Raw genomic sequence first — 10,436 nt, 5'->3', positions numbered from 1 at the left:
ACCCTGTGATCTTCTTTTGGGCCAAGATGTCATTAAAATTTCATAGCATTCAGTTTTGATTGTTTTATTCTTTTTTTGTCATTCTTTCCACATACACTGTGGTCATCTTGCATATTACTTTTCCGACTCTGTTGGCTTAGCTTTGTATCCGTTCATATAAATCTTCCCATGCTTCTTGGTATTCATTATATTTCTTGTTTTTTTAGTAAACAGTAATAGCACATTCATGTGCAACAACTTGTTTAGTCATTGCCTAATTAATGGATATCGATATATATTTATACATATTTATGTATGCACATATAAATATATGTATGTATATAAGCTATATACACATAAAATATATACATATATGCTGTTGTTATTCAGTCATTCAGTCGTGTCCAACTATTTGTGACTACATTGACTGTAGCACATCAATGCTGTCTGTGAGGTTTCCTTGGCAAAGACACTAGAATATTTTTCCATTTCCTTCTCCAGTGGATTAAGGCAAACAGAGCTTAAGTGCCCAGGGTCACACAGCTAGTGAATATCTGAGGCTGTATTTGAACTCAGGTCTTCCTGAGTCCAGATCCAGTGATCTGTACACTGACCCATATATGTAACAGGGTGTAACAGAAGAATTTTTATAGTAGCAGTTTTTATAGCATCAAAAGAACTAGAAATAATGCATATGCACATACATACCTGTGTGTATCTGTGGCTATGTGCACATATACATCTATGCATATATATATATGTGCACACAGATACACATATGTATATGTGTATATATACATATGTTTTGTTTCCAGTTCTTTTATGTTACAAAAACTGATGCTACAAAAGTTCTTCTGTGTAACACCCTGTTACAATAATTAGATCATTTTAAGCCTCTGAGAACAATGGAACGATCCCTAAGGTCTACTTGGTTCCCTTCTCTGACTTTGGGGAGTTTCTTGTAGCTGGAAAGTTCTGGGTTCTGACACCATTGATCTAAGTGCCCAGTTAAGTAAATCTGCTAACACTCAGAGGCTGGACCCTCTGCCTAATCTCACATTGACATCTCTCCTAGATATCACTGATTTCTTGGTGGTTGAGGCAAAACTCAGTTTACAAAAAACATTTGAGTAAGGAAACAGCAGATTGCATTATAGTATCTGTGGATAGGGATCAGCTGGGGAAGTTGGGGAAAGAACTGCCCTTTTCTTGGGATTTCCCTCAGCCTGGGAAAACCTTCCTCTCTGAGTACTCACTTCATGCTAATGGCCCTCGTCCAAATCTCCCTTCTTGGCCACAGCTCTGACCTCCCTTTGCTCCATGCTGCCCCTAACCTCTCAAATACAGACAACCTCGATCGATCGCAGACAGCTTCTTCCTTTTATACAAATTACTCAGGGCATGACGTACTCCCTCTCCTTACCCCTTCTACCCTCCTCCCCTTTGATTGAGTCAATCATTTCTGGACTATAGAAAGCTAGGGTTATTATGCTGAGCCCATCTTTGCCATTGCCTATGCCAATGCCCATTTCCCTGGGGCTTGGACCACTGCCCATTATTGCTGGGGCCCATTCCCCTATCTCACTGTGAGTAGGACCTGCACCATTCCACTGCCCTGCGCCCCAAGGGCCACCACCCTGTTCTCCTGTGGCCAGACCTAGCAATGCTCCCCTGTCCTGTGGCCTCAGTGTTCCCCCCAGTCTGGACTGAGTACTGCCATGGGCCGCTTCTCTCTAAGCTACGGCCCAGTTAGAAAGGCCAGGTGCTCATTCCTCACAAGTCCCAGAGCAGAGAGTTATGGTTTATAGGAGCCATCGAGGAAGCTGTCTCTCCTTTAACATTTGTTAAATCGGAGCAGTTTCCTCCAACTCTAACCTTACCCAGTTGACTGGGGCGCATTTGGCACATTTGTCCTGGTCCCCGATCCTAGAAAGATCTCAGGGCTCCTAGGGAGGATCAAGCATTGTCTTCTTCCAACCAAGTCCTTGTGACACAATTCTCAGTAGCCTCTGAAATGCCATATGCAAAGTCCAAGCAGTTCCTTCAGCATAACTCTTAGATAATTCCAAAATTACAGCGTGCAGAGACAGCCCAGGGTTACTACAGATGATGGGCCAAGAAAACAAACATCATCAGATATAACATATGCCAGTTGGTACCATGTTGTACCTTCAGGGCACTATTCTTAAAAGGGCAGAGCACATTTACATTTGCCTGTTAAACTAAATATCCACAGGCAGTTTATTTGCTAATTCCCCCAGGGTAATTTGGGAGATGGCTCAGGGCATTTGGCCAACACTGACAGAAACATGGAGGGCCCTTAGAGCCGAGAATCACCAGGCTAGAGTTGGAAGTGTAACAGTAAGGTGTCACGGGCTGCAGCACTTATAATTTGTTTCACAGGTTCGGATCTATACCCACAAAGACACATTCACACCCTTCTTAGTTTGTAAATGATTTAATAATAACAATCATCATAAACATACATGCCTATAAATGTGATTACATATGATTATACAATCTTAGAACCAAAGACTATTAACAGAGAGATAGAGAGATAAAGAAGAAGAAATACATCGCCAATCCAAGGAAACACCAACTTCTGAACATCTGGCTGGGGAAGTCCTGTATCACAGCTGTCAGGGTCTCCGGTGGGGAAGTCTCTACGGCACAGCGTCCTCTCCGAGGGACACTCCCAAAGTCACTTTCCCAAGAAAGTCCCTGCACAAAGAAGGCAGGGAGCCTGGGAATAGGCGATTAATCCTAAGGACCTGAAAGTTTCCGCCAAAACTCTTCATCCTCAGGAACAATCTTTGTTATGTCAAAAACCGTCTCGGATCAATACCCAGGAACTGGCCAGGTCCCTGGATGTTTACCTCAAGACTTGTTTTTTAAGGAATAGTTCCCCAAGGTGGGTCTGGGTTGAAACAAATCCCAGAACAATATGTTAGGGTAGTACCTTGCCCCTTGGCTCGGGCTGTGGGTAGGGAAGATCTTATATATTAACCCTTCAGGAAAGAAGCTCAGCAGCCTCCGGCCTGACTCAGGCATGAAGGAATAGCCAACGAGGGTCTTCTAAACTCTGCTTGAAGCCCTCCAAGGAGGGGGAAGCCATCACCTCCAGAGGCAGTCCATTCCACTTTCCCACTTCTCTAATTGTTAGGAAATTTTTCCTACCATCAAGCCTACACTGGGGCCTTGATAGCTCCCATCCAATGTGTCTCATTCTGATCAAAGAGATAAAGTCCTCCCCATGAGGGAACACAGCCTCCCCGTTGCCTTCCTCTGCAATAGACTCCCCCAACAGTCCAAGCTACTACTGTCAACAGCCACTTGTAGGACAAGCCTGTCTGGTGCTTCAGGTTCAGAAACAGAATGAAAGGAGTTGGCCAAAAGAGGTTTACTTAGCCATAGCATGGAAAAGATACCCAGCACGGACACGGCACTGATTCTGTCGAACTCGGCTTCTCTTCCTCTGGGTTGGCCAACTTGATACACTAGCCAAGTCTGAGGGACAGCAGCTCCTGCTCCTCGGGCTGGCTTTGTATTTATGTAGGCCACCAGCAAGCCACATCAATGCCTCCAGGCCTAGTCCCCTGAGCCAATGGTTTCCACACTATTTAAGGAAAAACTAGCCTAGCCTGCATGGCAGATATCATCCCTGCCACAGTGTAAACTCTCAAGGGGGAGAGATTTCTGAGCAATCATGTCAGGAGTGGGGGTCTGGAAGTGGAAGTGAGGAGCAAGGACTCTGCCAACTCCTCCTCCTGGCTTGGAATATTGGGGACTATGGGGGGGCATCTAAGCATTGGAGAGGGTGGCACAGGATGCATGTCTGGAGCTGGCTAGGTTTTAATGACAGCTGGAAAATGGAGGGAGTGGAGGTCCCTTCCAGCTCAAATCTATGATTCTACTTTAGAAAGAGATCGAGGATGTTTGTGAACATAAGTCATTGCCCTGTGTTCATACAGAACAGGTTTAAGCTGGAAGGCTTATCAATACTTTTCTCTTTGGCTGCCTGCTAGCTCTTGACAAAATATTCTGAGCTCCCATACAAATATTCGTCTTCCAAGGCGCAGAGTAAAGTTTGCCAAATGCAATGAGAGAGGCAGAAAGGACTCGTACATGAGCCTGTAGCCTCAGGGGTTCTTAACCTGAGGTCTGTGAACTTTTAACGAATTGATTTAATAACTATATTTCACTATATTTTGTTCTCATTGTAATCCTATGTATTTTATTTGATGCATTTAAAGACATGATTCTGGCCAGAGGTCCATGGCAGCTTCACCAGACTTCTGTCAAAGGTGTCTGTGACAAAAAAAAGTCAAAAATACTTGCATAGAGAGTCAAGATAACCTTTGCCTTTGGTCAGTCCTACCTCTTCCAGGCACCTGTAAACAGGTGCTCTGACTCTGCATATCACCCTGGGGTGGAGGTCCTTTTTGCAGGAAAAAGAACGCAGGGTTGCTAGTGAGTCACCATATGCCTCTGGTGAGTGCCCCCCTCCTCCAAGGACCTACACGGTCTCTTCAGACTTACGATAACACCCTAGAGCTCACCACCCACCTTGAGGTTAAGAACTCTGGGTCATTACAGAGTTGATTCTTTCTCCCTTGGCCCTGCACAACCCCCATGACTCACAGTACACTGAAGCACAAGGTGATCCTCCATCTAATGGCTTCTACAGGTTCTTCTTCCATAGTTCATCTCCTGTACCAGGAATTCATCAGCTTGATCCAGTAATTCAATGCTTTCCTGGCAGCTTATGTTCCACTACTATTGCCGCCTCGGTCCCTACCATCCTCACATCTACCTTCTTCATAGAGATATTGTTAGAGTCACCTAGCCCTGGTCAGTATGTCTCTAGACCAGTTAACAGCTTCCTAGATCTTCTGCTCATCAAGACCTACAGCACCAATTCAGGCTGGAATCAGTACTGGTCTCCTCTTCTATCTCCCCCCAGCCCCACCTCAGGACCTTTGGAGGTTTTTCAAATGCCTGCTAAAAACACCCACATTTTTTTCCATTCTCCTTTCTTATTCTTATCATCCCCACACTGGTCCAACCTGTGGGTGATTAGGCTGTGAAAATTATCCTTGGGACTTGGCAAAAGCCTCAAGAACTACAGAGGAGGATGGGCAGGACTGGGGAGGTGGCCGATGAACTACTTCTACCTGGTGACCTTAGAGGCTCCCACCAATTGCGTTTTTCTCTCTGGGCCGTTGATTTTTAGCTCTATATATCCAATCCTACTTAACCTCTCTCTTGACCGCCAGTCCCACATCTCCAACTCTGCCTATTGGGGATCTCGGATTGGTGTCCTGTAGCCATCTTAAACTCCACGTGTCCAAAATTAAGCTCATTAACCTTCCCCCTAAATACTTCCCATTTCCTATCTTCCCCTTTTTCTGGGGAGGGCACCACCATCTTCTTGCCCACCACCAAGGCTCACAGCCTAGGCATTATCATCAACTACTCACTTTCTCTCACCTTCTGTACCCAATCAGTGGTCAAGTGCTGTAGAATCTCCCTTTGAAACATCTTGTCTATATTCCTCTTTTTCTACTCCCGTTGCTCTAACTCAAGCCTTTTGGCCAGGACTGTTATACTAGCCTGCTGGGTGGTCTGCCCGACACAAGTCTCTCCCCATTCCACTCAGCAACCACATTAGTCTTCCTGGAGTGTAGATCTAACTAGGGCACCCCTCCCTAGACTTCATGAGTTCCCTATTCCTTTCAGGATCTCACATCTTCTTGCTTTTAAAGCCCTTCCACTCTATAGCCTTCTAACGCTTTCCTCACCCCCGTTACTCTTTGATACAGCGTCACCGGCTTCCTTGCTGTTCCTCCCACAAGACGCTCCATCTCCTGACTTCAGGTGCCTTTACTGGCTCCCTAGCATGCCTGGAGCCGTCTTCCTCCTCACTGCTTCCCCCTGGCTTCCTTCAAGTCCCAGGTAAAACCCCATCTTCTACAAGATGATTTTCCCAAGCCCCCTTAATGCTAGTGCCTTCCCTCTACGGAGTCTCCTACACATAGGACATTCTGCCTCTATTTCCTGTACATGAATGTACAACTATTACACATACTTGTTTGCATGTTGTCTCTTCCATTAGAATGTGAATAGGCACTTGAGAACTGGGATTAGTATTTTGTGTTTTGGGAAGACCATTCTTAGTGTCCCCAACATTTAGCACAGGGCCTGGGGCATCTGAGGGGCTTAAAAAAATGCTTGTTGACTAGTTGTCTGGAGCATTCTAGGTGCTTAATAAATGCTTGTTGACTTGTCTTGAGACAATAATAAAGGATTGTAGAGGGCACAGTAAATGACCAGGCCTAGAAAGAGGAGGAGAAGAAAGATTATAGGAACTGAGACAAGGCAGCTCTGATTTGGAGAGATAATGAGATCTCCCTCCAGCAGAGGCAGCTGGAGAAAGCTGTTTTTGCCTAGGCAGTGCTGACGGTAGCCAGGAATTGGCTGGAGGGGACACGGGGAGAACTAAGTCAGGAGAAGCTCTTGGACTAAATTGGCCCCAAAGGTTCTCATTAGAATGTTGTTACCGAGATACCTTTGCTGTCTCCCAGGTGGGAGGTTCACCCCTTCCCCCACTGTAGGGCAAAAGAGCAGGAACGAGAAGGGAGGGAGAGGGAAAGGGGGAGGGAAAAGAAGGGGGAAGGGAGAGAAGGAAAGAGAGAAAGGCGTGGGCCAGACCAGGAGGGTCTTGAAGAAGGCCCATGTGGTCGCCCTGAGTAAAATGCTTTGCAAACCTTGAAGCAACATGCAAATATGAGTCGTCATTATGCTTCGGTTACTTTTGTTTCATAGACCTATAAAAAGAGTGTTGCTAAATCAAAAAGCAGGATTTCTCTTTCTTCTGCTTTTAATCTAAAGTATCTCTGAAATAGTACCCCTTCCGCCCAGCCCAGCCAATCCAAGACAGGTGCTTTGCCCTGGGATCAAATCCTGCCCCTCAACTGCCCTGCCTTTTAGATTTTCTCCCTTATAATTTATCTGTGGTCATCCTAATTCTTTTCATCCTTTTTCTAAGGCAGTATAGCAGCAGAGTGAAACACCTCAAAGCTTCATCCAATTTCACCCATGCCATACATGCCTGTTTCATGGGCAACAAAGTTGCCTCATTTAAAAAAAAAACACTTTATTTTTTTCCCCAATTACACGTAAAAACAATTTTTAACATTTTTAAAAAATTTTGAGTTCCAAATTTTCTCTCCCCCTCCTTCCCCTCCCTCCTCCCTGGGACAATAAGCAATCTGATATAGATTATGCATGTACAATCATCTAAAACATATTTCCATAATAGTCATTTTGTGGAAGAAAACTAGAACCAAAAAAGGAAAGAAAGAATTCGGACTCCACCGGTTCTTTCTCTGTAGACAGATAGCATTTTTCATTATGAGTCCTTTGGGATTGTCTTGGATCATTGGATTGCTGAGAAGAGTGAAGTCATTCACAGTTGATCATTGCACAACACGACTATTATCGTGTTCTCTTGTTCTCCTGGTTCTGCTCATTTCACTCAGCATCAGTCCATACAAGTCTTTCCAGGTTTTTCTGAGGTCTGCCTGCTCATCATTTCTTATAACACAACAGTATTTCATTACAATCATATACCACAATTGTTCAGCCACTCCCCAATTGATGGGCATCCCCTCAATCTTCAATTCTTTGGCACCACAAAAAGACCTGCTAGAAAGACCCTTGTACAAATTGCATCGTATTTTACAGAAAAATTTGAGGCCATTAGCCATGGGCTCTCCCCCTCCCCTCTTCCTCATGCCCTGTCCCTCGGGTTCCTTCTGCCCCATCTCCTCCTTCACCCCCTTTCACATGAGGAGCTGGTCTTACTCCTCTACTTGTCTCCTACAACAGAATGGCATCCTTACCCTTTCACCTATTTGCAGTCTTTCTCTCTATTGGATCATTTCCTACTACTTACAAACATACCTACAACTCTTCCATCCTGAGAAAACCCTCCCTTGATCTTTCCATCTCTGCTAACCAGCATCCTATCTTTCTTCTGTCCTTCATGGCTCTTTTCTGCTCCCTTCCATTCTGGCTTCCATCCTTATCATTCCACCAAAAATTCTCTCTCCAAAGTTCCTAACGAACTCTTAGTTGCTAAATCCAACGACCTTTTCTCAATCCTCATTCTCCTTGACCTCTCTTCAGCCTTTGACACTGTTGATCACTCCGTCTTGAGACTCTCTTCTCTCTAGGTTTTTGGGTCACCCTTGTCTCCTGGTTCTCCTCCTCCCTCTGAATGTTCCTCCTCTGTCTCCTTTGCTGATCTTCCTCCAGATAGATCACGCCCTCTAACCACAGGTGTCCCTCAGAGTTATGTCCTGGGTCCTCTTCTGTTCTCTCTCTGCAGTACTTCACTTAGTGATCTCATCAGCTCCCGTGGATTTAATTTCCGTCCCTCTACTGATGACGCTTTCTCAAATCTACCTATTTTGCCCCCATCTCTCTGCTGACCTCCAATGTCCAATCTCCATCTGCCTTTCAGACATCTAGAACTGGGTGTCCAGTATGCATCTTAAACTCAGTGAATTCATCATCTTCTCCCCCAAGCCCACCCCCACTCCTGTCTTCTCTGTTACTGTAGAGGGCCCCACCGTCCTCCCAGCCCTCAGGCTCACCATGTGAGCAGCATCCTAGACTCTTCGCTATCTCTGACTCCCCCTCCCATCGCCTGGCTGTTGCCAAGGCCCGTCAGATTTCACCTTTGCAGCATCTTATGAATGCACTCCCTTCTCTCCTCTGACACTGCTCCCCCCCTCATGCGGGCCCTCATCATCTCCCACTTGGACTGTCTTAATAACTGCTGGGGGGTCCACCTATGTCAAGTCTCTCCCCACTCCAGTCCATCTTGCATTCAGCCACTAAAGTGGCTCCCTTTTACCTGCAGCATCAAATACAAAACGCTCTGTTTGGCATTCAAAGCCCTTCATAACCCACCCCCTCCTCCTTTTCAGTCTCGTTACAGTTTACTCCCTGACACATACTCTTCAATCCGGTGACAGAGGCCTCCTGACTGTTCCATGAACAAGACCCTCTGTCTCTTGGCTCTGGGCATGATCTCTGGCTGTCCCCAGGCCTGGAATGCTCTCCCCCCATCCCCCATTTTACTGGAAGCCTTCCCCAAGCCTTCTTCATTCCAGTGCCCTCCACTTTCTACTTACCCACCTACACCTTGTTTGTGCACATTGAATAATGTCTGCCCCATTCTAATGGGGCCAGGGACTGTCTTTTGACTCTTTTTCTAACCCCAGCTCTTAGCACAGTACCTGGTACATAGTAGGTGCTTAATAATGTGGACTGATTGATTGCTTGTCAAGGGTTCTGGGTTTCACCACTGCCTCTATCAGCAGTGTGGCCTTGGGTGAATCATAGGGGAGCATAGACTTGGAACTAAAAGGGACCTCAAAGGCTATTTAGTGAAACCTTCCTTCTTTTACAGCTGAAGAAACTGAGGTCCAGAGAAGGGAAATGACTTGCCCAGGTCATACAGGTTCTGAGTAACAAAAGCAGGATTTGAACCCAAGTCCTCTGATTCTTAATTCCAGACTCTTTCCACTGGGCCTCTGAAACCCTTTAGGTCTCTAAGCCTCAATTACCTAATGTGTAAAATGACAACCCCCCCCCCCCCAGTTTCTTGTGAGGGAAGCACTCTGACAACCCGAATGCTGAGAGGAAACATGGGTTAGTGCTCACTGGCACCGTTTGGTGATGGGGAAGGGGGTTCTGGGACCGGCCTGGTCCCCCTTAGCCCTCAGGACCCTCTCATGCAGGTCATGCCAACACTCTTGCTGTCATCTCCTTTACTTCTTTGGGCTTGATCAGTCCACAAGCACTTACGACACATTTACTGGGTGCCAGGTCTGGTGCTAAGCATGGGGAAAACAAGGAAAAGAGCAAACCAATCCCTGCCCTCAAGGAGCTTACATTCCAGCAGAGCCAACAATCCCTATGAATCAGTACACACGAGAGAAGTATAGAATGGATGGAAAGTCACCTCCAAGGGGATGCCCCAGGCCTCCTGTAGAAGATGCAGCTGAGTTGAGTTTTGAAGGACGCCAGGAGGCTGAGCTGAGCAGGGATGGAATTCAGCCATAGGGCAAAGACGGGAGAGGAGCCAGGGTTGGTTTTTTAAAGGGGGTGTGGGGGGAGAAACTTGGGTGTGTTAGCAGGCAGTTATCAATTGACCATTTATTCATTGATAGGGAAGGAACCAGGAGAAATTGAATATTAGAGAGTAGGGGTGGGGGCGGGTCAATTTGCTGGAAAAGATGAGAGAGGATGGAATGATAATTGGTGATGGTGGTGGTGATGATGATGACGGTGATGGTGATAATGGTGGTGATGATGGTGATGGTGATGATGATGATGATGGTGGTAATGATGATGGTGATGGTGATGGTGGTGGTGATGATAAT

This window comes from Vombatus ursinus, unplaced genomic scaffold (assembly GCF_900497805.2).
Source record: "Vombatus ursinus unplaced genomic scaffold, bare-nosed wombat genome assembly UNPS02014808.1, whole genome shotgun sequence".
Classification (NCBI taxonomy): domain Eukaryota; kingdom Metazoa; phylum Chordata; class Mammalia; order Diprotodontia; family Vombatidae; genus Vombatus; species Vombatus ursinus.
The sequence above is the reverse complement of the archived record's forward strand: the minus strand, read 5'-3'. Positions refer to the sequence as shown.